Here is a 27,261-nt window from a genome sequence, read left to right as displayed (position 1 = left end):
CTCTCTCTCTCTCTATATATATATATATATATATATATATACACACATATGCATTATCATGATTATCATCGACATCATTTCGTAGAAAGTAATCTCTCTATCAACGAGAAAAACTCGGACGAACGGCCTGCTCGTTTACACTTATACCTTTTCGATCAATCGATGCATACACACTCATTCAAGCTCACTAGAGAAATGAAAATAAAGGAGAGAGAGAAGAGAAAAAGATAACGTAAGAGAAACAATTCGAGCGATAAATTGTCGGCGAAAATCCCTTGGTAAAATTGAACGATCAATTGCGGTCACTGATTTCTTCGAGGATACGGACCTTATCGAGAAAGTCGATCTCTCTGCTCACTGGCTCCGGCGCATCGTCCTTCGATCACTCGCGGGATCACACTTGTCACAGCGAAAAAAAAAACACCCGTCGATCTAGGAATACGACAGGCTAAACCAAAAAGAAAACAAACGAGAGAAACCAAAAGAAAAAAAAAAAAATCCTACGACTTGTCACAGAGAAAAAGAGAAAATGATAAAGAATGACGGTGTTTTCGGGGTTTCTTGTTTTCTCTTTTTTTTTTTTTTCTTATACGATAGAAGTAACAATGTTTAACAAATCTTCGTTTGTTATACAGGGGAAAAAAAATGACAGAAAAAGAGATAGATAAATAGAGAGAAAGTTGGAGATAGTAAGAGAGAGAAAGAAAAAGAGAGAGAGAGAGAGAGAGAGAGAATGAGAATAATCGTTTAAACGTAGAGAGTTCGAACGCAAGTAATTCTCGGACGCACGCGATAGGTTCGCAGGCATTCGCGTAACTGATCGAGCCGAGGGGTTGAGATTCAGTCTATCCTGATGGCCCGGGCTCCCCTGGTAGTTCTGACTTGCGCCCCGCGCACTAACCAAGGCGCAACATGTGGTAAGTCGAGGAAAACGAGTGCGCGAGCGAATAGGCGAACGTGCATATAGATAGAGTAGAGTATATACGATCGAAAGTCTCTCTTTTATGTAAAAATCTGATCGTTGGATAGTAAGAGAGAGAGAGAGAGAGAAAGAGAAAAGAGAGAGAGAGAGAAAGAGAGAGAAAAAGGAGACGAGCACGCACTCACGCGTACAAACGAGGAGTCACAAAGCGAAAAAATGTCGTCTTCGCCTATACGAAAGCAAAGCTTTTCACGGAGCAAGGTCAAAACTCGAAATTAGGCTATGGCAGGTGTTCCACTCTATCCCTCGGCGTAACTTTGATTGATACGTATTTGTTTTGTCTTTCTTCTTCTTCTTCTTCTTCTTCTTCTTCTTTTATTTTTTTCTTTTTTTTACTCTCGAACTACTGACAACCTATCGAGCTAACGAAGGTGCTCCTTCCTTCTTTATTATCTTCTTCTTTTCCAGACCTTATTAAATTAACTTTATAAGCTGAATTTTCTTTACATGATCTCGAATTGCTTCGAGAACTTGCAAAGTTTCGAAAGAGAGAATAAGATTTATTCTTTTCTTCTGTTTTTTCCTTCCTTCCTTCTTTCTTTCTTTCTTTCTTTCTTTCTTTTGTTTTTTTTCTTCTTTTTTCTTTTTTCTTAGACGCTTCAGAATGTATAATATTAAAATATCTAACAAATTGCTAGGTACGGATCGTTCTGATTGTACTCGTTAAATCTCAGAGGACAAAAAAATTGTGATGTTAGATATTAAAGAGAGACGTTACTAGGGAAAGGAAGAAAAATGGAGAAAGTGCGTGCTTTTGATCGGCCAATTCGCTTACACTTATTGGACCGTGAATTTTTGAAACTCCGATGAACTCTTCCTTTCTCTCTTTCTCTTTCTCGAAACACTGCTTTATTACGCCAGCTGACATTTCTTTCGTTAGCGAGTAAATGAACGCAAATAAATCCTTTCCTCACTTTTTTTTTATTTTTCCCCCTTTCTTTTTTCATTTTTTTTTTTTCTTTTGTTCCCCTCTTTTTTTTTTCGTTAAGCCTCGACCCCGTACATCAATTTGATTCTTTCTTTTTGAAAGAGTACTACAAAAGGGAGATATAATATATCTTGCGTAAGGTTGGTGCCGATCGATACGAACTCGACGATTCTATCGTGTTCTCTATATACGACAATTTGAGATTTTTATCGCGATTTCGTGTTATTTAAAAATAATCCTATCGGCTTGTATCAGTGAGATCATTGTAACAATTAGTGTAACGTAATAATGATGTCCAATAATAAATGAAATTATATTATAACCATCGATTAGTATTTAATTCCTCGTTTCTTTTTTGCTTTTTTCATTTTTTTTTCATTTTTTTCTTCTTTTTTCATTTGTCTTTTTTTTTTTTATTATTGCCGTAAAGAAGAATGAAAAAAACGTATCATTCGACGTTTATATGTCTTTCAATAGAACAACTTCGAAGCAACATTTTCATCTTCAATATTAAAAAGAAATACTCGTAAGATTTACATGACGCAACTAGACTCGATGTAACATTAACAGATCTATGCGAATAAACCAAATCCGGAATTAAAACAGAGCGGTCATTTCAAAGTGTAGAATTTCCATGTGTCCTAGATTAAAACGTCGTTATATGTCTGTGGAAAATTCGACAAAGCGTAAACTTCGGCATATTGCAAAATGCCGTACCATTTCGTATAGCCGATGAAATAATTTCGCACTTTTTAAATGACCACGAGAGAGACCCACTATTTTGCAATCACCTTCGTTAAAATTATGTTTCAATATCGATTCTCTCTCTCTCTCTCTCTCTCTCTTTCGATGTCACGTACGCTTTATTATTGGCACGAAGAGGAAACATTGTAGAAACGTTCACAGCTAAAAATAGATACAGGTATTTATAGGAACGAGAGAAATAAACTTCTCCGGGATCGAAATTATCGTTCTATTATTCGATTCGAATTAGATTTATGAGGAAGTCTGGGTGAATCGTTTGAAAAGAAAAAAAAAATATATATATATAAAAATATAATAATTCACACATTTCTGAAAAGATAATTGCAATCAATTTTGTAGATCGTATCGTCGGCCAATTCTTCAGCTCTTCCCTTCAACAATTATTTATTTATACTAATCGACGAGGATAAAACAAGATTTGAAAAAGTACTCGAATTCGTGGATATGCTCAAGATGCTTTGTAGCTTTTCGCAAAATCGCTTTACGTTGATGGATCACTATAGAAAATATTTTTTTTTTTTTCTTTTTTCCTTTCTGTCGTCTTTCCACGAAACAAAAGTTTTCTACGTTTTTAATATTCCACCCACGCTTGAAATAACCTAGACTGAAGAATCGTTGCGTCTTCGCCAAAATATAAATGTGCATAATAACAATATCCTAGAACGCGTTACAATATTATTGCGACAAAAAAGATCCGAAGGATACCTAATATATTCCATTTTCATATTCATAGTGCAATCGTTGAAGACAAGAAAATTCAAGGATAAGTTGTTTATGTAACTTGACTTATATGAAAATATTTATGCATACGTAAGAAAGTTATGACTTTTATACGTTTCTTTTGTAATAATACAATAAAAACGATTTATTATTTGTTTAATACATCATATAAAAACTAAAGAGTGACCTTTTTATATCTATTTAAAACGTAATATAGAACGAAAAATCGTATACCTACTCTCAACTTTTTAATATGAAATAGTACTCTAAAAGGACTTATAAAACGGTCTACTCAAAACTCCTACAATATTTTCCAATATTTGACAACAGAGAAAACAACGAGATTCGCAAGATGAAAGTGGTTTTTTTCATGAGACTTTGAGCGAACTCCTTCTCTCCCACCCACATAAGAAAAATCGAGTCGATGTCTAGCTTTGACCTTTTTTGCGAAAAGAAGAAAAAGAAAGAAAAAAGAGAAAATAAAGAAAGCGTAAAATATCCCAAAAAAGACTGAAATTTAGAAATACCGGAACGAATCTTGATACTCTTAAATATGTATTTCTCTCGTTCCCACGCACCGTATTATTTAATGGAATAAACAAGAATTTTGTTGTTGCGTCGATAACGATACATAGCTAGTAAACGTGAAAGAAATGCGAATAATAAAAGAATAGCAAACGAAAGAACTTTCTTTTTTTCTTTTTCCTTTTTACCCTTTTCTCCTTGACCCATTCAGTTGGTCACAAATGTAAGAACCACCGTACTTGAAAAAAAATTATATGAAATTTAATTTACAAGGGCTCTTCTCATAAGACGTCCTATCTGCACTCGAAATTTTATTTCTCAATGACAATCAAGGAACGCCAAGTCAATCAAAAAAATATCAAAGACCGTATAAATGGCGTTGCGCTCAAACGAAGCAGGAACATTATGCTCGAACGAACGGAAGAATTTTTATCGTACGATTCGTCCGAATTACGAGAAAAAAAAAAGAAGAAAGAAAAAAAAGAGAAAAAAAAAGAGAAAGTAAAGAAAAAAGTTAGAAAGCAAGAATAAGAAGAGGAGAGCAAAAAATAAAAAAAAAATAATAATAATAAAAAAGCCAATTTGCTTGCTTAACGATCGAATTATCGTGTAACGAAAGGCGATCGTTTGGAAAATGAATCGAGAAAGTAAGCGATAGTAGAAGTTAAAAGACCACGTATTCTCCGTGATGCCCCGTCAAGAGTAAAATTTCCATTTTCTTTTTTCTTTCCCTTTCAAGCCGATAATCATAAAAAAGGAAAAAGGAAAGAAATTATCTTTTGACTCGTACAACGATAAAATAGAAAGGAAATAAAATAACGATACGAGAAGTAATTATTATAATAAAAGATTGAAACGTTCCAAGTATTACAATTCAAAAAAGATAATGGATACTATGTTCAAAAGTTTGTCACTGGAATCATCATTAACACTTTCGAAGATCAATAAAATTTTACTGACATAATCATAGAATTTCCACATTTACAGTTAATAAATAATATTTAGCACTTGACCGCCTACGCGATTGCTTTATCATTCTATCCTATCGACCCTATCATACCTTCCTATCACTCTTTCCCATTTTCTCATATTTTACGCATCGGATTACTAAATGTGATCCCTCCTGCCAATAAGGAAGAAACATGTGATATGAAGTTACTTTAAGTAAGAAAGGATCAGCAACCAGTCGTTTCCGTCAATTACATCCACATTTCTTCCAGGGTCAAGAAGAAATTCTACACAGTAGTTTTATATAGATTTCTCTACATTTTATTACCGTCATATATAAATATATATATATATATATATATATATATATATATATATAAACAGCGAGATGGAGAATATCGAATATCAAGGTACTTCGGACAAATATACACATACACATACATACAAAAGCTATACAATAAATATGTATATCGTTTGCATATACATACATATGCATATCGTTTCCAAAATGTACCTCGATTTATATACACGTCGCTTGTTCGAAAACTCGTACAAAACGACGATTATTTCTTTTCCCTTCGTTCTATCCTAACTCTCTCCTACTCTCCTCTCCTCTCCCGACTTCAGTCTAGAATTTTTCTCGAAAATATTCTTCGGTAAAACGATCACGTCCTCCTCGTTTTATCGGCGCTCGTTGCGCGCTTGATCGTTTCGCGTTCGTGCGTGAAAACGTAAAGAACTTTTAGTTACGTTCACTCGCGTTATATCCAACGTTTATTTACTGCCGATCGAATTATATCGAATATCGATCTACTCCGATACTCTCTGGTTGGTACTACTACCACCAACCTACTTCTGTGTGTTTCGAATCATTGATGAAAATATACGTACCGAGTCGCACAAAACTTACATACGTAACTTTATCGCAACGTGCTTCTAAATTTGCTCTATTTTGAGGTATATCGTTTTTTTTTTTTTTTTTTTTTTTTTATATATATAAATAACGTCGATCGTTATTACCATAGTTATCAATAAAAAATAAATGAAAATTAAAGATCGTAACACAATCGCGTTGGCCAAAATTTCACAGATAACCCAAAAGTTTTTAAATGATTTTAAATATCAATTACTAGTTTTCGAGATACTTTAGGATTAATTTTTCTTCTAAAAATAAAACAAATCCCTGGGCTTGTACTTTAACAATTTCAAATGAAATAGAAAACTTCATAATAAAATATTATATCTTATCTTATATGTACATATATATGTACGTACATATATGATTCTTTGTCATTGACTCTTCGATCATATCCTAATCTCCAGAATTAATGCATGAACGTCGAAAACATGGCAAACATTGGCTTTTAATACGTCAATATGATATGGAAATACGTCAGCATTTGAAAATTGTGTATCGATTGAATTTCCTAGCTTTTTCGTATCACATACGAACCCCATAATCGGTAGATACGGGCGCCACATTGTCCGACGCTCCACGACACGCGATCGAAAGCTTACACGATAGTACTGAGAAACGCATTACATCAATAACTATTACACAATATATTGTGTAAAAGAACATGAAATGGCTTGATAAAAACATATCGAGATAATTATTATTTATCACGAAACTCAATCATCAAAATGTTGTTCGATTTTTCTTCGGTCAGACGATTTATTGATTTTTGATTTATATAAATCATTGTGTTCACATGACTTTTATTAAAACACTTCATCTAATTTTGAAGTTACATATTTACATATACGTATACATTTTTATTTTTAACAAAAGATTAATTATTATAATAAGTCATATGTGAACGTTATTACGTGTTAAGAATTAGAGGTTTCACGTCACCTAATTTAGGCTTTTAAACGAGAAAGGGAAAAAATTAGATTATAGAGAGTTAAGTAAGTAGATTCTTTTGGCATCATGTAACAACGATCTTTCAGTCACTTTGACTCTACTGTTTCAAGCAGATCCAATAACACAATTGTTATCGGATCATTACAATACTTCTTATAAAATTAGTATTTTATTAATAAAAGAGTAATCACAATTAAAGTGAACAAGAACATTAATAAAAATCCTGTTGTTATTAAGTGTTTGTTAATCATTATAATACCTCCTATAAAGTTGGTATTTTTTTAATAAAAAAATAATCACAATTAGAGTGAACAAAAATGTTAATAAAAATCCTGTTGTTATTGAGTATTCGTTGATCCATCGATCATAAATCGAAAAATGAAAATTAATTAATAATTTTTAACTACACATAATTCCGTAAGATTTTTTTCATCGGTTTAAAAATCTATTTTATTTCCATGAAAGAAATGAAAGTGCAGATCAATGATATATTCGACTGCATTGTTTGCGACTGCTTAGTTGATTGACGTGGATCATTGTGGATCAAAACGTTTAAACGATTCTCATCGAAGTCACACGTATGTACGTTCTGAGCGCGAGACATCCTTTATGTCAAAATTTTCCTCCCTAAAACGAGAAAATCATTTTCTTGCCGTACTATCGTCCATTACATCCCACATATATACGCTAAAAGTGTCTCTAGCTACTTTCGCTGCACTGACGCTTCGATTAAACTCAAACAAAAACATATGTCGTAAACGTTCTGTTTTTCCACTTGGCACTCCTCATAATCATATAATTGTAACTATAAAAAAAAAAAAAGAAAAGAAAAGACAAACAAGATAAATAAGTAAATTTTTTTCAAACAAACTTTCGCTTGAAACGTTGAACGTTACGAAATTATGCAGCATATCATTATAAAGTCACAGGAGTGTAATAACGTTTTATATAACGTTGCGAGAAAATAAAAAAAGAAGATAAGTTCTTGAATGAAAGTAATAGCAGCTAAAATCTTATTCGTACTTGTTTCTTTAAAACTTGAATGGAAAATTTCTTTTAATCAAGAAACGACTCGCATAAATATTCTTGTATTTTCAAGTAGCTTTAAAACCGAAATAAAAAGCTAAATGGAATAAAATGATAAAAAGTTAATGGCGTATTTTCGAATTTAAATGTACGCGCGATTGAACGAACAAATAATTTATTTTCATTCAATCCAATCGATTATCGAGGTGACAGTAAAGTGATGTATTTTTTATAAGAATTTTCCACTAGGGATTTTAACCCCAGGATTGGCTATATCAGATTGGAAACATTAAGCCCCTAGCTTTCTAAAATAATTTTTATTTTAAGATAAAGATAATTCCTTATACCCATTCGCTATACTTCACTTATTTATGGAAAGTTTTTTTATAGAATTGGCTTAATTAAACAAAATTTTATAGAAACTAAAAACTACGTTGAAATAAATTTATAGAAAGCCAACGCTGCTAACTTCTAAAATTTAAATGAATATACGACTGAACGAACAATTAATTTATTTTTATTCGTGCCAATCGATTATCGAAGCGACAATAAAGTGATTTATTTTTCATAAGAATTTTCCCCCGAGGATATTAACCCCAGGAATGACTACATCAAATGGGGGACCTTAGGTACTTAACTCTTTGAAATAATTTTTATTATTTGAAGAGAAACAACAATTCACAATTCGATTCAATTTTTTATAAAATTCATTAATATAACAAAATTTTATAGAAAATGATTAACCAAGAGAAATAAAATCGTAAAAAAGTTAATAGCCGACCTTATCGAATTTAAATGAGCATGCGATCGAATTAATTTAACTTAATTTCAATGAACATGCAATGGATTAATTTATTCGAGCTTATTATTAAGAATAAAATACGTGTCGAGATATGTCGTTTGTTTCGATCGTTGTATTCTTTCTTTCAACTTTTTACTTAGCGTATATTTCACAAGTAGTACGCGTTGAATGAAAACGTTGGTGCAGGTCAGTATCATAGTATCCTGCTTGGAAGTACAAGAGGGTCGATGACTGTATTCGCGTGCTAATCTCTCGTGAAGGTAAAACGTGAAAGCAAAAGAGAGAAAAAGAAAAAGAGAGAGAGAGAGAGAGAGAGAGAGAGAGAACGTATACAATCCGTAGGCGTTTCCAAATATAGATCGTTGGCATGAGAAAGTAAAAATAGTTAGTAGTTTTTAGCCGAGCGCCATTTAAACGATCGTGTATTCGAGATAGTCGTCGTATAGAACAACACTAATCAAACTGGACACGTTATACTCACGCATTTTATCCATAAAAAATAAAAGGATCGATGTTAATCGTGAAGGAGTCAACTGTGAAATGGATATTTACTATTTAGAACCTTCCTTACGACATCGAGAAGGAATTATATTATGTATAAGAATGAAGAATTTCGAGAGAAGTCTTTTAAAAGAATGAAAATTGTAAACGAAATAGACAATAGTAGAGAAAGGATGATAGGGCAAGTAATTTTTCTCTTGATAAGAGAAAAAAATAAAGCTTAGAATTTAATGATAAAATCTATCCACCTTTTTGCAATTTTTATATATACTTTTTAAACATATATTTTAAACATATACACACACATAAACATATACACAGAGAGAAAGAGGAAGTACCATTTTATATGAATAAATTAATTAGAGAAAAGATATATATATATATAATATATACAGGAAATAGAATTTTATATGAATTTTATACAAGTTAATTAGAGGAAAAAGAAATAGTTTAATAAAAATTAGAAATCGTGGGATAATTTATTTTTATATTTTTCAATATACTTTTTATCTAAAAAGTAAAAGAATTTTATACGAGAATGAATTAATTAAAAAAAAATATATAAAAGTTTAATAAACGCTATTTCAGATAGTTCTCACGTAATTCTATTGATTGCCATTTCTCTGTGACGAAATATGTTAATTTACTACTATCCTTGTTATACTATACGAAATTAGGTGAACCTTCCCTTATTTAAACATTCACGCATTTTCAATCACATGATGGTACCGATTATGTAATGTATATCATCGTTATGCATACAATTTTTATTCTCATACTTTGTTCTACCAATCACATATTTTCACACATTTATGTTACGCACATATATATTTTAAGTTTTATAATAAATCCTATAAATAAAAATCTAATAAAAATAAAAGATAATGGACAAATGTTATGCATATAAAACCGACTGAAGGATCGTAAAAAAAAAATTATTATTATTATATATTTACACGGTAAGTATGTTTATGTATCCTAAATATCACAAAAATATAAGAATATAAATAAAACGAACATAAAACTGATCGTTGTTGCGTAATCGTAATATATGTAAATATATGCGATAGATATATGTATGTACATAAATAATGGTAGACAATATGGGATTATTTTTAAAAAATGTGCATTCTTAAAATCGTGAAAGTAATAACTGTTTTTCAACGATGTTTGTTTTGTAGATTTTCAAAGTTATTTTATATTGTTATAAGGTGACAGTGCGTAAAGAAAATTGGCATTCTTTCAGTGTTTTTCTACTTCTCTGTTTCTCTCTCTCTCTCTCTCTCTCTCTCTCTCTCTCTCTCTCTGTCTCTCTCTCTCTCTCTCTCTCTCTCTCTCTATCTTCGCATTACGAAGCGCTAAATATAAACTATCCAAAGAATTTCAGTTTCGAAGCTTTCTCATGCGGCTTAAAATTCAAAACAAAAATGTTGAAGCGACAGAAATAATTTTTCTTCCGTAAGCGTTAAATCCTCTTTTTTTTTTCCCTTAACTCTCGTCTTAACTGCAATATTTAATAAGGATATTACGGCGTATTTGCTAGCCAGTTTAGAACAGATTTTTTGAATTTCAGTATGCTAAAAATAATCTAGACGAAATAGTTGTTCATTAATAAAAATGTTTTATGTAAATATTTTTTCAGATTCATTATCTTTTTTTGTTAGATTGCAGATAGTAGAGCTTAACCACAAGCCTAAAAGAAGTAATTGATTATTTAAATTATCTACAAAGTTTCGATCCACACTTTATATCTTTCTTTTAAATGTCATATATTATATTACGTTAGAGATAAAATATTATTTTTATGATAAACGATAAGATAAATGACCATATAGAAAATGATAAAGAAAAATCTTTTTTTTTTTCTTTTTTTTTTAATAATATAAAAGGATAAAGTAAAAATAGAATCTAAAGAATATCTTTGTTCGATATGGAATCTCTCTCTCTCTCTTTCTCTCTTTCTCTTTCTCTCTCTCTCTATCTCTCTCCATCCCTCCCTCTTATCAAACACCACCATTTGAAGAAAACGAATGACGTAAACGTTTTGGAAGCAACATATATGTACGATTTTTACTTATACGAAGAGCATAAAGAGAAGAAGAAAAAAAAATGCAGACCTTCGACGTTCCATTTCTCAGCGCCGAATTCTGTACCAAAGAAACGAACGTATTCGACGAGGCAAACCGCTTTTGGACGTAATATCGGGAGCTTTTGTCGGCGATCTTCCATTTTCCAGTGAGGGAGAAAATCGTTGGGAGCCGAACATATTGGTCGTCGGTATAATAGGAATATCTTCGTGTTTACTGGTCAAAGATCGTATTCGACTACCTTTCCCTTTCTTCTTTTTCCTTTTTTATTTCTCTTAGAAATGGACATGTTCATCATGTTTAAGATTCTCTCGTAATTCAACACGAACATTCCTAAGGTATGACATACGTACACAGGATAAGTGAATTTTCTTTCTTTCCTTTTTTTTTTTTTCTTTTCTATTGCAAAGAAAATTCGTTACGTAGTTGTACTTACATTGTACTTCTTGATAAGCTGATACATTTTTATCATTTAATTTAATAGAACCCCGCAAAAAATCACCACACCATCGGTGTCATCCTTTATCGATTAACAGAAATCAATTACTAGTTAATTTCTTTTTTGATGAACAATTTTGATGATTGAGAAATTGAGTCATTGAGCTTCATGCCTATTTATACAATCTCCTGATTTTCTTGATGAGATATGCAAGAATATTTCATGCGTAAACACATATGTTGGAAAATGATAGAGAGTTTATATAATATTTTGTTCGAGTCAGATGAAATAGTATCTGGGTTTGATCGAATTAATCAATTTTGAAAGAAGGAATTTCTAGAGAGATGTTATACCATTCAGGGATGTTATCCTTGCTCTACCGTTAAAACCTCAATCATTTTTGAGAAAGGTTGGATTAAAAACAGAACGATCTGTTCGTTTATATTATTTAATTCTTCAATTGTATTAGATTTATTTATATCTTTTAATTATAACTATAAATAAATCGATCTGGACATGCTGTCTCACATTTTGCAAAAATTTATCAATGTTTTGTATAAACTTTAATCTTTATGTTCGTTAATGTCACATTTTTTTGAGTTCGTCAAATATACAGATTAGAATGTTATATTTAATAGCTATTTTTGTCAACATCTATTTAAACAATTTTTTCAGTATAATACTTATTTTCATTTTATTTATTTTTTGAAGAAACAGATATCTATTTTATTTATTTCCAAATATTCATATTAATATTTTAAATATTAAATCTCTCTCTCTCTCTCTCTCTCTCTCTCTCTCTCTCTCTCTCTCTTTCTCAAATAGATTTATTTTATATCGCTAAAAGTCCCAATATCTCTCTTATTAGATTTAAGGAACTTCTCGTTCAGAAGTCTTTCTCTTAGAACTTTTTACACTTGACCCTGGAGAGCTATGAAAGAGCGACAAACGAACGTTCCTACCATCTCAAGCATCACATTTTTCTGCTAAATGTAGCCACTCTTTTTAATGTTCATTCTCGTTTTAAAAGAATCGTCGAAGACGAATGAGAAAGGAAAGGTATATAGTTCCTAAGCTTTTAATGTCGTAATATCGATCAAAAAGAATCATGCTTTTCGAAGAATATATAGGTACATTTAATGTAATCTTGGAAAAATGTTTTCATCGTTCCTATGTTTATTCATTGGAATTGAAAATTTCATTCACGTTCTGCGGTATCTCTGATCGATTTTCCTTTCCCGTTTCATCTTCTCCGTTTCACTGTTTGCTTTTTGTAACTCCTTCTTCGTGGTTAAGTTTATAGATAACGTTAGAGAAGGTAGGACGCTATCCACGTTGTACGAATAAACCAAGAAGAAAAATTCCCAAGGAGGACATCGACAAAATGGCTAGTGTCAGCAGGTTACCCAGACAGAATGTCGTACAAATAGTGTGTGTTCACAAAAAGAAAGGTTTCATCACAATCGATAGCATAATGCTTCGAGTGTGTTACCAAGAAACGAAGAGGGCAAAGTGTTCTTACATTGCTCCAGAACATCGTAGAAGGAAAAGAAACGAAGCGTTTTATACTCTTTTTACACTACATTCCATAATGTATATATACATATATACCATTTCTTCTCTCACTTTATTTCTAAAGAACGTTAAATTAATGAAGAAACACGAGGTAATAGTAATAGTAGTAGTAGTAGTAGTATTAGTAGTAGTACGAAAGCCAAAGGAATTTAACGACACTTCTTAGTTTTTCTTAATAATTTTTACTCGGGAAAAATTACATTCACATATATATCACATAAAGGTCCCTCTTAATGAAACTTGTAAACAGTCCCTTGGATTGCTAATTTCAAAAAAACTTACTAATAATCTTGTCGTCTCTCTCATAAAGTTAAAATAGTCTCTTGAAATTTGTATTTCTCTTACCTCATATTTATCAACTTTTTAGTAATTACTAAACAGAGCCGTATTTATCCATAACAGCATGCTAGAATCTCTTTCTACGCCGCATTTTAAAATCTTAGTTCTCGCGAACGATAGTATTAAAAAAAAAAAAAAAAAAAAAAAAAAAAAAAAAAAAAAAAAAAAAAAAAAAAATAGTCTAACATATTTAATATATTTGCTAAAATCATAGTCAAGATAAAAAAATTAGAAAAGAAACGCGTACGAATTTGATTAATTCAAATAGGTTTGTTCTAATTGTATCTCCTAAGATCTCCAAAAATATAAATACGACCCTGTTTCTGAGACGATCCATAAAACGGAATAGATCGAATATACGTTTATACAAAAGAATCTGATGAATTATTCAAAGAAGAAACCATCGAAAGATAAACGAGCTTTTTTTCCTTTTTCCTTTTTTCTTGTTTTTTCTAAGAATGAAAAAAAAAAAAAAAACATAAAGTATCGCAAGTTTTAAACGCGCCAAAGTCTTTTCAAAAACGAACAAAATCTTTACATTAAACTCCGACTTACGTAGAACGAGGTAATTAACGGGTAGTTACGAAAAATCACATCTTCGGTGGACGATTAATGAAAAAGATCAGAAATAAAATGATTACACGTTATGTTACACGTGTTCTCCATTGATTATCGTAGGCAAAACATTTTTTACGAATTTAACAATTACGACTCATGTAATGTTCCCTCGTACAATAATAATTATTGCATTTGTAAGTTGTGGTAAAAAGAGCATTTGACAAATGTTCCTAGAATTAAGTTGGTACGAAAGTACGGTATGATTACTATCATGTACGACATGGTTACTATGTGATAGATAGTTTTCAAACGTGTTTCTTGTAACGAAGTTTTGTAAAATGCATGTGTTCACTAGATCGTTCTCCCTCATGCTTTTTTTTTCACTTTTTTTTCTCTCTCTTTCTCTCTTCTTTTCTCTTTCTCCCTTTTTCTCTTTTTCCTTTCTTTTTATAAAACCCTTTCGTTCGTTCTGCTATTCTCTTTCCATCCAGAACGACAACTTCTTCATGCTGTTTCCTCCTACCCTTCTTCCGGTTGCACTTCAACGTCGAGTAGAAATTGCACACCGAGGTTAAGTCTTTTCAACGATCTGGGAAGCCATTATCGTTATTACGTCCTCATATCAACTACGCCGTAGGTTCCAACTGAAAGTTTCAACATCAAAGAGACACCCGAGAGAGAACGTCGCATAACAAATATCCTCGGCGTTTCTCTATTGAAATAGCTTTTTCTAAAGCAGAGGAAAAAGAAATAAATAAATAAATAAATAAACAAGTAAACGAATTGGAAGAGAACAGAAGACTAGGAGTAAGAGAGAAAAGGGAGAAACTCGAAACTCGATCTATTCTTTATCCGAATTTCATTACTAAATCTGTGGTACCATCTTTATCTCTCTCTTCCTTTCCCTCTCTCTCTCTCTGTCTCTCTCTTTCTATAGAACATCGAAGAAGAGCTCAACCGAGTAAATTCGTAATTCGAGCGATCGAACTTTCGAAGAGAAAAAAAATAAAACGAGGCAAATTTCAACGTACCGATCTAATTTTCCCGCTTTCAAACTTACTCTCATACTTTATCGTTCTCATCTTTTACGATTCCATGACACCAACACCGTCACCGCTACAACCAACATCGTTCTTTTCTTTTATATATATATATATATATATACATATATTCCTATCTCATTTCCACTTGTAAATTCGTACGAATTCAACGAGTTCAAGTTGGCAGGCAAACTTCGCATTCACCTCGATGAACTTTTCCGTACGAGTTTTCTCCGTACACAAAGCGTCCATAGGATCCTTTATTAATTAGGATCATGTCGAGGGATGTTGTTAGTAGCTTGTATGCAACGCGTCATCGTTATAACAGTTTTCAACGGTCCTCCTAATTGGAAATCGTGAATGACGACGAGCTTTTCTTTTCATCCTTGGCTTCGCGTTTAACTTCCAAATGAGTCTCATTATAATCGGACGACTATCTTTCTAGTTTGCTTTCTCACTCTCTTTCCAATCTATCCATAAATGTAACATGCAATCGATTACAACAGAACGCGTTTCGAGGTTGCGTTTGTATTCGTTCCAAAAAAAAAAAAGAAGAAGGGGAAAAGAAAAAAAGAAACGTCGATTGAGTTGATGGATCGATTCGAGTCTCGTCCTCTCATCTCGAAATAATTCCCGGGATACATTGACCCAATAAATCTTTGCAATAGCTATTTTAATATTTCAATCTATAGGAGTCACGAGTCGAAAGAAATTAAAGTTAAATATAATGATCTAGGATCATTCGAAGAACGAAAGATCCGGTTCGTTGAAACGTTAGAAATAATCGACCGACCGACCGAAGTAACTACAAGAATAATCCTTTCGAATCGATCGACCGGGTTAATCGAGCACAACCAGACGATTATTAGAAAAGCGCCGAGCCCGAACGAGGTTGAACAACGTAATCATCCTGGCATCTTCGAGAATGGGGCCGTGAGCTTATTCCGTGTAACGAACTTGTCGCAGTCGACGTGACTCGCACGCGATAAACGATTTCGAGGTAGAGTAACCGAGCGAACGAGAAGTATCGGTCAATTTGAACATTCAATCCAGGTCGGCGTTCCACTTAAGTTCGCGGTTAACGCCACGACTTTGGTGAATTTCGATAGGACATTTTAAGATTCGATCGATCGTTCCGCCCTCATTAAAGTTTCAAGCATTATAAAATGCTTTATCTGTTAACTGAAAAGATTTTCGATCGGTGTATACGCGAACGTAAATATATAGAAAAAGAAAAGGAAAAGAAAAAAAAATTGTTTTTATCGAAAATAAAATATTACGGATTATGAGAAAGAAGAAGCTCTGGATACGTAGCGAAAAAGAAGAAAAGAAAAAAGGCAGTTCGATCTTAACGATGAATCAACCCACTATTTCCATCGATTTCACTAAAATATCATATCGACCGATTTATCGACATAGATCATTGCATGAAGAAAGAAAAAAAGAGGAAAAAAGAAAGAAAGAAAGAAAATTACTACGTTAACAAAAATCATCCTTAATTAAAATGAACTAATTACAAATTAAAATAGGAATATTGCGAAGACGTAAAAACGGAGTACAAAGACGTATAAGAGGAAAAAGACAATCCGCACGGTTCTCTCGAAATTTACAACCCCTTTCGAGTCTTCGATCCTGATTTTCTCGCGAGCCCTCGATCTAATTCTGTGGTTAAGACCGAAGCAGGTCTTTCCTTAGTCGATAACATCCCTTTCTCGCGAAACTAGTAAACGGCTACCGCATTGCCGATGTCGTGCTTTCCGTAATCGTACTGTACTCATGGATACGTTGTACCCGACCTGCACTCTGTCTCTCTCTCTCTCTCTCTTTCCCTCTCCCTCTCTCTCTCTCTCTCTCTCTCTCTCTCTATTTCCCTTTCTCCTTTTGAAGGGGTGGACGACTTATCGACCTGGCAGCAGGTAGGGTGGCAGGCAGCCAGCCAGGCCTACCTCGGAGTCGAAGCGTCCGGGAGTCTAGCTCTCTCTCTGTCCCTCTCCGTTTCTCTCTCTCTCTCTCTCTCTCTCTTTCTCTATCACACACATTCTCTTTCGCTTTCTCTCTCTTCCTCTCACTCTATATCTACCTTTCTTTCTCTCTTCATGATTCTCTTCGGGAGCTGGTACGCGACCGCACCACCAACACTCATCGGTCTCACGGATAGAACGCGTTGAAAGAGAACAAGAGGATTTCAACGTGTGCCAAGGGACGGGGAACCTCGCGAATTCTCTAGCCTTTCGTGCACCGGACACGGTACACGAGCGACTATAAAAGGTATTAGGGCCAACTCGACGCTTTTAGAGTTCTCTTTAACGGAATTTTAATTTTTTCCTGAAATTGTCCAAATTGTTGTCACGCGAGATCGTATGAAAATTTGTTATTTTCTTTATTTCCCTTTCTAACTATAATTATAGCTGAATATATAATTGCACTCGTATAAGTTTCTCAAAATACGATTGGAGACTCGAATATGTGATTAGGTATATTGAGATAAAAGTAAAGTGGAAACGAAAAGTTTCGTGTACATTGATAGTTGAGATCGATCGATCGTGATAATAAATATAGTGTGGATATATCAAAGATCCTAGACGATTTAAAAAATTGATTACTCTTTGTCAAGACTTTTTGAATTATTTAAAATTATAAGATCTAGCTTGCTTTTTACAACCCGAAGAGGGAAGATTCAAGCTTAAAGAATTTGGAAAAAATTTAATCGATTTTTAATATCATTTAAGAACTTTTGATCCATCCTATTATTTTTAGATTAATACATGCATATATGTAGTAGGTTGTAATTTTTCGGTATTGTTGATTTTGCACGATCAATTTAAAGCGTATCCAACAAAAACAAAACAATCGAAACCTTTTGTGAAATAAATTTCCTTTTTTTTTTTTTTTTCACGATTTCCCTTTATCGAAAATAAAGAGCGAACGGACGACAGGGAGCATTGATTGAAAACTAAATTAAACGGTGTCGTTTACTGTATAGACAAACAAACGAGAGTAGTATTTTCAATGAAATCACTTTCGAGATGAGTGACCTCTCCATTTCTCTATTTTTTTCGATGAACTATATTTGAACGTTCGTCGTAGAAACCGCATTTAGAACTGTATTTTAAGAAAACGAATCGACTATTCGATTTCATTAATTTTGATATTTCATTAAAAATATTCCTAATTAATATATGTGTGTAATATGATTTTTCGATATTAGATATTCGATATTTTTCCGATAGAGATTCATTGATATCGAAAAACAAGATTACTAATGAGATTCTTGTTGCTCGTTATTACTCGCGATGTGCGTGCGATATGCAGAAAATGATATTCATGAATAAATGTAAACAACTTAGTCGATAAACTATCACGGAAATAGCATTCTTGTCAATTAATTAACGTTAATATAACATACATCGAGAGTTTTAATTTTATCCACGGTTACTTCAACGAATCGAGAACAAAGATATAGACAAATATCTAGTTTTTCAAAGAGACGAGAAGTATCGATTTCCATCAAATCGATGCTAACATATTCGTTGCCCTTTGTCCATAATAAGCATTGAAATTGAGAACACGTAATCATTATCCAAGCAATGCGATCTGACAATAAGTTAAATATTAGTATAATCATCTTAACACGATTGCCACGTTATAGAGAAATAACAATCGCGTTGTAATTATCATAAACAGATTTCAATGACCAGAGACTACGATTGCTTTGATAATGACAATACAATGCTGAAAGAAACAATAGAATTCGCAAAGCGTAATATCTAAAACAAAAGGCTCGACGATCATGCAAAAATCTATAGTGAAGGTCTCGCTATCGGTCGATCATTTAAAAGGATAACAATAGCTTGTATAAAATTGCGAATTGCTGGGGATTGTGCCTCCGAAAAGAAAGAAAGAAACAAAGAAAGAAAGAAAGAAAGAAAAGAAGAAAGAAAAAGAAAAAGAAAGCAGACAGATTTTAATAGATAGTTATAGACGTTGCACTTTAGTACACATAGAAATCACTCGTTATCGTACTAATAATGCGCACTCATAGATTATAACGAGTACAACGTAGAGAAAGAATATTACTTGTTTCTTTTTTTAATCTTATTTGTAAAAAAGTATCTCTCCGTTCGAATTTATAATTTCTTAGAAAGCAAGCCGAAGAAGAGAGAGAAAGAGAGATAGAAAAAGAAAAGAAAAGAAAAAAAAAAAGAAGTAGAGAAGACTACTCTAATCGTGTGAAGACTTTTCTATCCCAGTCTCATACGAGATGCATCGTACATACATACATACATATATATATATATATACCTCTCGAACATATCGTCGCGATCACTCGAAACATCGTTGAAGTTCGATAAGATTCAAGACGATCGTTGGTACACGTTCGTACGCGTTCGTTCGTTGTAAGATCGCTAAAAACGAGGCCGCGACCCTTTCTTCTTTCGTCGGTGTCTCCGTGTCGGTATCAAGGGTTGTACGTATATCGTAGAACGAGAAGTTAGAAAAGGTAGAAAGAGAGAGAAAATGAACGCGAATAGGGTAGGTTGGTGCGCTAGGTCGCGAAATTAGAGCGTTGCATTCGTGAGGGTCGCAGGTGTCTTTCCCTTTACCCCGAGACTTTATGGTTATGTCGAGAAGGGAGGCGAGGACATACCCATCAATAGAAATAATACAAGGAACAACTACGCGACGGCAAACCACCTCGTGCATAGCTAGAGAAACGAGAGTGTAACGACCTTACACCCCCTCAGGTAGCAGGATCGATGAGCTCTCACTATCTCTCTCACTCACTCGCTCTCTCTATCTATCTCTTTCTTTGTCTATCTTTCTCACTCTCTTTCTTTCTCTATCTTTCTCACTCTTTCTTTCTTTCTCTCATTTGCTCTCTCAGCTACCCTCTCATCCACGACTCGACTCTCTCGCCCTCCCCCCTTTTCCTCTCACCCCCCATCTCTTCCATGGATCGACTACCACCACCGGCACCACCGCGGGTTGCCCTACTTTTTGATCACGTTTCGCTACCCACCACGAGTCTGCCTCAGTTTTTGCTGCACTTCTCCTCGGCCCAGACTTCTTCTCTTTCTCATCTTTCCTCTTCCTCTTCAAGCTGCTTCGAGATCGTAGCTGACGATCGTTCGAACATAGGAACGTTCTTCGAGGAAAAGAAAAAAAAAAAAAAGGAAAGAAAAAAAAAACAGAAGAGGGACTCACTTTTTTCCTTCGGTAAATGTATGCACCACAATGGAAAGGTGTATAATGATGATTTGAAAGAAAGAGGACAATTGCGATGTATTTTCTCGAATTTATGTATGTTAATGTTATGTTCGGTTATGAATTTAGGTGTGAAAACATCAAGAGAATATTTATATCAATTCGTAACGGCGTTTCGCGTAACGATCGCGTAACGATAATTTTGCAAATAGTTCCGATGGTGTGATCAAAAAAATTCTTTAAACAAAAAGTCGTTAGTACACGATCAAATTATAAAAATAAAAGTTTGCATACAAGTTTGTATCTTTATCTTTTTTCTTTTTCAATAAAAAATCGACATCAGCTTCATTATTACTTTTAAATGCCATCATATAAGTTATTCTATGCGGTATTGCGAATGACGTTGATATTGATTCAATAATATAAGACGAAGATAAATTTGTTCAATAATTTCTTGAGAAAATCTGATATAACAAAGATTCTTATAAATGCGATTTATCTATATTGTTAACGAGGACATTCTCCGGGTTTATTCCCATTGTATTTTTGTTTATGGGGGATATTTATAATCAATTGTTTATGAAATACCCGTAAACACTACTCAAGAACTTCGAGAACAGATAGTAGGTATATATACTCATGTAGAAGTAGAATTATGCATCTACGAAGTTTACTTGCATCCATCCATCCAATCATCCATCCATCTATCCATCTGTCCATCCGTCCATCGATCGTGATCCATAATCTATGATTCGTAATCCTGGATTTTTAATTTGTGATTTGTGATCTGTGATTTTTGATCTGTAATTGTGATCCGTATTTAATATTTGATGTTTAATACGTAATTTTAATATTTTAATGTTTTAATCTTTTTAATGTTTAATATTTAATTTTATTTAATGTTTAATGTAAAATTCTTAATTATGTAAATTGAATTTTTAATTATGTAATTATATAATATTGAATCTTGATTTATAATACATATGTAGATATATTATTATTATTACTATTATTTTGTATATTTTTTTAGGTCTATAGACATAACTTAACTGTAATAACAAAATAATATATATTTTATTTATATGTTATATTTATACAAAATGAAATATGAAATTTCGATTGAAAGTGTGATTACCTTAACTCTAATTATCTATCATTTTATATTTACTTAAAATTACAATTATATCTAATTTAAAAAAGTCCTGTTTATATATAGACATGTTTTACGATATACCTGTCTTAAGTTATATATATAATACCTGATTAAGTTTTATATATATATATATATATATATATATATATATATATATATATATATATTTATATATACATATAAAAGAGGCTTTATATTCTTAAGATAAGTATATATGGTATAAGATTAGCCGAAAATAATAGTATAATGTAAGCCCTGAATAGATGATATATAGTAAGCGCAAGGTAAGCGCAAGGTAGCGCAGAGTAAGCGTAAAATAAGCGCAAAGTAAGCGTAAAATAAGCGCAAAGTAAGTGCAAGGTAACCGCAGAATACATGGTATAAGATTAGTGCAGAATAATGGACATAACAAAAGAGATGCTGAATAATCGTATTTTTGAGTACTACCGAAAAAAAGAAATGAACGTAACCAAGATAGTTTCTTTCTCTGCTTTAACTATAACGCGATGAAATCGACAAGCTAAGAGCATGTTGAATGCTTTCGAATCTTCTGCGTCGCGATGAGTAATATTTAAAAGGAAATAAAGGATTTAGATTTCAAACTTCCATTCTATAATAGTCGCTCTATGATCATCTTTTTACTATCTACTCTATTCTCTACATACAGTACTAATTGTAACAAATCAACTCCCTTTTTTTTCTTCTAAAAATATCAGATTATTTTATACAATACATCGTGAATATAACGAATTGTTAAAGAAAAAATTATTTCGTTTCAACAGAAAAGAATTATTTGTATGTGAAAATTCAAGTGTAATTATAGTAATTGCAAGATTATTTATACGAAAAAAAAAAAAAAAAAAAAATGAAAGAAAATTATTTTATCTGAAAATATTGATTGTTATTTTTCTATATATACCGTAATACCGATCGAGTACTTCTTGGCATTATCATATATACCTAATTTTTTCATAAAAATTAATAATAATAGCTTGTATGTATACATACATACATACACACACACACACACACAAAATAAAAATTAAGATTGCAAAATCATAAATATAGACATTTTTATATTTTTTATTGATTATTATATTCTAATAGATAACTTATCAACGAAGCTTGCTATTATTATTACAAAATTATATGACGATAAAAAAGTCTTATCGACAAAAAGGGATTATCAAATAAGTATCAACTGCAATATTGAGGGGCTTTGTATCGATAAATATTTAAAAATATAAATTTGTTATTTAAAATATAAATAATATAGAATATATTATTTAGAAACGTAATATATCGTATTATAATTGTTTATTTAAATATAAATATTAACCCGGAAATAAGAAACATACAACAATTACTACTATACGCGTGGTCTACATACTTTATATAAAAATTTTATATTTTATTAAACATTATTTGATAGTGAAAATGTATAATATTATGAAAATACCATCTTATTATTTAAAACACAACATAAATAATGTAATCAAATTTTATGTAATGAACCAGCAATCTGTAGACATAAGAAATTTATAACGTTATTAATTTCTGTCAATAAAACATATACTAAAATAACGATTATTTTATGCATACACGCATAACTCACACGCGGAAATAACAACCAACGAAAAATAGAATCGAATCTTACTAATATAGACAATACTTTTTACGACAGTAATCAAATCTATGTAGATTAATTAAAAATTTCTTCAATATTTCGAACGAATAAAAATATAATTGCAACAACTCCTCTCTTGCAATTTATTTTCTATAGTTCCTAAATGCAGAATACGAACATTTAACGAACGTCATTATAATTTTCTAATTAAAAATCTAAGACAAGATTCTATCTTATTTTAAGAAAAAGAAAATGCAATTACTTGACTTTATAAAAGCAATACAATGATCCGACTTTTATGATTCTCTTTAATAATCTTTGATAATCTTTATTTAGTTATTTTTTGTTCATTAAAAAAAAAAAATAATTTGAAAAAAAATTCATATAAAATATATAATTTACCCCTTAATCGCTTTTTGTGGATAATCAATGGAATTGATCAATCCATCAACCGTGCATACTTACACAAACAAATTTAGTTACAAACTAAAATTAATTCCTTGCACTTAGAAAATGAAAAAAGTTTCGATAAAAAATGAAGATAATGAGAATGGTAATATTCCCATTTTAAGTACGCAGATAGATATATTATCTATCACTAGTTAAAAAATATATATTATAAATACATTCTAAGAATCACGAAATTCGAGTGTTAATATACTTATAACTAAGTATCTAACAAGTTTAAAACTCTTTAGCAAAGTTCAAAAGATGTGAAGTGTATCTAATGTTCTCATTAAACAGAAAGTTTTTCGAGCTGTTTGATACTGATATATCAAGTGATACAAAGAAGCTACAAAAAATGAGAAAAAAAAAAAGAAAGAAAAAAGAGCATACACTGAAAGATTCTTTACTAAAACTTGACAAATCCCCAAAGACGAGATTTTCCATTCCTCAGTATGAATGCGTTTTATCCGATCCGTACCTATTTACTTAAAATAACGATCCCTCGGAAAAAGTATATTACATATATATCTATCCCTATATTTATAAATAACAAAACATACACATGAACACATCACCTGCAAAAGCTTTCACTAGGTAGTATGCCTCAAGGCAGCTCTGACATCTTGACTCAAACGCATATTATTCTAGTATATATACTGTTTTGCTATAATTGACTGTTAAAGCTGATAATTATTGCATATGTGACTAAAGCAAAAATAGTAATATATACTAGTAATATACGAGTAAATAATATACGAGTAAATCCTAAGTTTCTACAAAAATATCCTCTCTATTATACAAAATGATATTAATATAATAATGTATTATATATATAAAATATTTGTTTATTTCAAATTTATATAGATATATTAATATAATTAATTTTATATATAAATATACATATGTATATGGAATATTTATTTATTTTAAATTTATCGCGAAACGATGTATAATGCACCATTTAAAACGTACACACAAATAGAACGTATTATTTACATCGTCCAATCACGAGCATAATGACGACCTCCAAGGACTTAAAAAATTAATTGTTTCTCATTCATACGAGTAACACCTGGATTACACGCATAGATGAGAACGTAGCAAACATAAGGAGAGAAACGGGAATTAATATAATTAATGCCGAAACTTCTGAACTAAAAAATAATTAATTTATAAACTAGGTTTAAACTGGTCTATAACTCTACGAGTTTTTACTTATCAGCGATAATTCTTATACAAAAGAATCATAATGATGATTATCAAATATAAGTCGTCTTATAATTCATTTATAATACTACATTAACATATTAAAAATATTTTAATAAAATATACATATACATATAAAAGAGAGAAAAAAATGTTAATTAATGGTATCGTTTATCAAACGACTCGACCCGATGAAACAAGAAGACCCTAGCCTAATATAAGATGATAACAAATTTACAACAAAAGGAAAAATTATATATATTTTATGACGGAAATCTTAATCAAGGTCTTACTAACGATCACTTTTGCTCGTTTTGGACGAAAAATATTTATCAATACAACCGGTTACTCGTGCCGATATAGACCTTTCATTCTTGGCATGATAGGTACCAGAGGAACTTTAAATTTTTCACTTACTCCTTAAGAAGTTCTACGATGGCTCCAAAACACTCGTTCCCCTCGTAGTAGGTCGAATGTTGTCGTGAAATAGGTTGAAATTATTGTTGAATCGTTAAATCGATGAATCGTTGATTAATCTGTAATTAAAAAGATACACAAGATTAATTATATGTTACATATCAAAAGAATATGTTAAATAAATGAAAACGATTAACATTAGAATAATGAAATAAAGAAAAATACTTACATGTAATTGTATCTAGAAATTATGACGCAGAGGAAAAATTTTTAAATTCACACTTTCGACCATAATTATATTTATCGGAACATAATCCTCTTCTATCGAATTAGCCGAAAGTGTGTTAATGATTCTAATAACGCGGCGAACAAATGGTTTTAACAAGAATATGATATAAATTCTTGTTTTCTTATTGACTAACGCGACCGAAAAATTCTAATCGACGAACAACACTGACTTTGATTCACGATTTTATTTTATTTTTAAAGCAATCTATACGGTTGTCAATCAATTAAACTATTTCACGCACTGACTCTAAGATCGTATTGCGCGCGATTAACAATTGAAGATCTGTTAAATAAAAATGATTAAACGCAAGTTATGACGTTTACTTCTGTAATCTATACCATATTATTTTAAAAATCATATTCGTCAAATCACATGATCTCAAATTGTAAACTTGTATAACACATCTATTGCATACTTTAATAACAAAAAGAAAAAAAAAATATTAAAAACATGTAAGACTTGTAAGCTATATTAAAATAAAAAAAAGGAAAGCAAACGATTAAAATCGCATTGCATTTATCGTTTAAAAATAGATATGATCGCAATAGATATATGTTTACAGAAGTATACTAATTGCATGGGTATCTATAAATCAAAATAGATAAGCATTAAAATAAAACTAGATAAGATAAAATAAAACTAGATAACATTGACATTATCATATTTATGATATTAATTAAAGGAGTAAACGTATCTTAAAATTTCATTCTAATTTAATATTCTTTAAATTCAATATAAAACATTTGAAAAAATTTTCTAATACCGAACGTCAGCCATTAGCCCGGTAGTACATACGTCGTATGATATAAAACACATAAACGTACGCAATACCGGTTTCCAGATCTCACCACATGGAAGTTGCTGCATATGGAGATCCATTTTTGAATCTATTAAGAAAAATAGAAAACCTTATAGAATAAAAATTCTAAGTATAATACAACATTAGATATAAATTGACAATAAAATTTCAATAAAACAAATCAAATCATATAATACAATAAGATCATTTATTAAAATTAATATCTAATTTTTATTAATTGTAATTCAATTAAAATTTTTTGAAGATAAATGTATATGAAGAGCAGCAGAAAGTAATAATTACTACCAAATGTGGAGAAGTTCATATATTAATCGAACATGATGAATAATAATCTAAATAACTTCAAGAATATTATTAATATAGAATAAGATTAAATGTATGTATATATATAAATATATGTATACATGATGAGTATGCATACATATATAATGTGTATATGTAATCTGCATATTCATTGTGCTGTTTGATATTATTAATATGTAGCTTCTTATATATTAATTGAAATGTAAATAAAATTAATTAAAGAGAAACTTGTTCGTTTATACTGTATACGAAGAACAATAGAAGAAAGTACATGACAACTATTGAATATGTCTAAGTTGATTAGTTGAATACGATGCATAAGAATCAGGCAAAAATCAAGAATATTATTAAGAGAGAATACACCTATAATATGTGTTTATGGTACGAATATTCAATATGCAATTTATTAGTATTAATATATAGCTTTCTATATATTAGTTGAAATCTAATTAAAATATCTTAAATAAATTTATTTATATACATTGTCTATGAAGAATAGAAGAAGAAAATATATTAAAATTGATATCGAATATGTCAAAGTTGACAAAAATTTAAATACGATGAGCAAAATCTAGACAAGATGCAATTTAACAAAGAATATTATTAATATGGAATAAAATGAAGTATAATTATGTATGTAAATGTATGTATAGATATCATATCTGTATAAATGTAATATGTAAATGTGATTT

General features: G+C 31.1%; 1 protein-coding gene across 9 annotated transcripts in view; it reads right to left on the bottom strand.

Moving 5' to 3' along the window:
- Positions 1-25,259, bottom strand: part of LOC122634691 (potassium voltage-gated channel subfamily H member 8) — a 77,663-nt gene extending 52,404 nt beyond the window's left edge. For 4 of the 9 annotated variants that reach the window (XM_043823926.1, XM_043823943.1, XM_043823935.1 and 1 more), the window contains exon 1: positions 329-401. The gene's annotated coding sequence lies outside the window, so the exon portion shown is untranslated. Of the gene's footprint in view, positions 1-328; positions 402-25,037 lie in introns of those variants that run through there. The other 5 variants (XM_043823883.1, XM_043823917.1, XM_043823909.1 and 2 more) reach the window with 4 other exon arrangements.
- Positions 25,260-27,261: the final 2,002 nt, after the last annotated feature.

Source organism: Vespula pensylvanica, chromosome 1, assembly GCF_014466175.1.
Source record: "Vespula pensylvanica isolate Volc-1 chromosome 1, ASM1446617v1, whole genome shotgun sequence".
In the NCBI taxonomy this organism is placed as follows: Eukaryota; Metazoa; Arthropoda; class Insecta; order Hymenoptera; family Vespidae; genus Vespula; species Vespula pensylvanica.
This window is presented reverse-complemented; position numbering and strand designations above follow the sequence as displayed.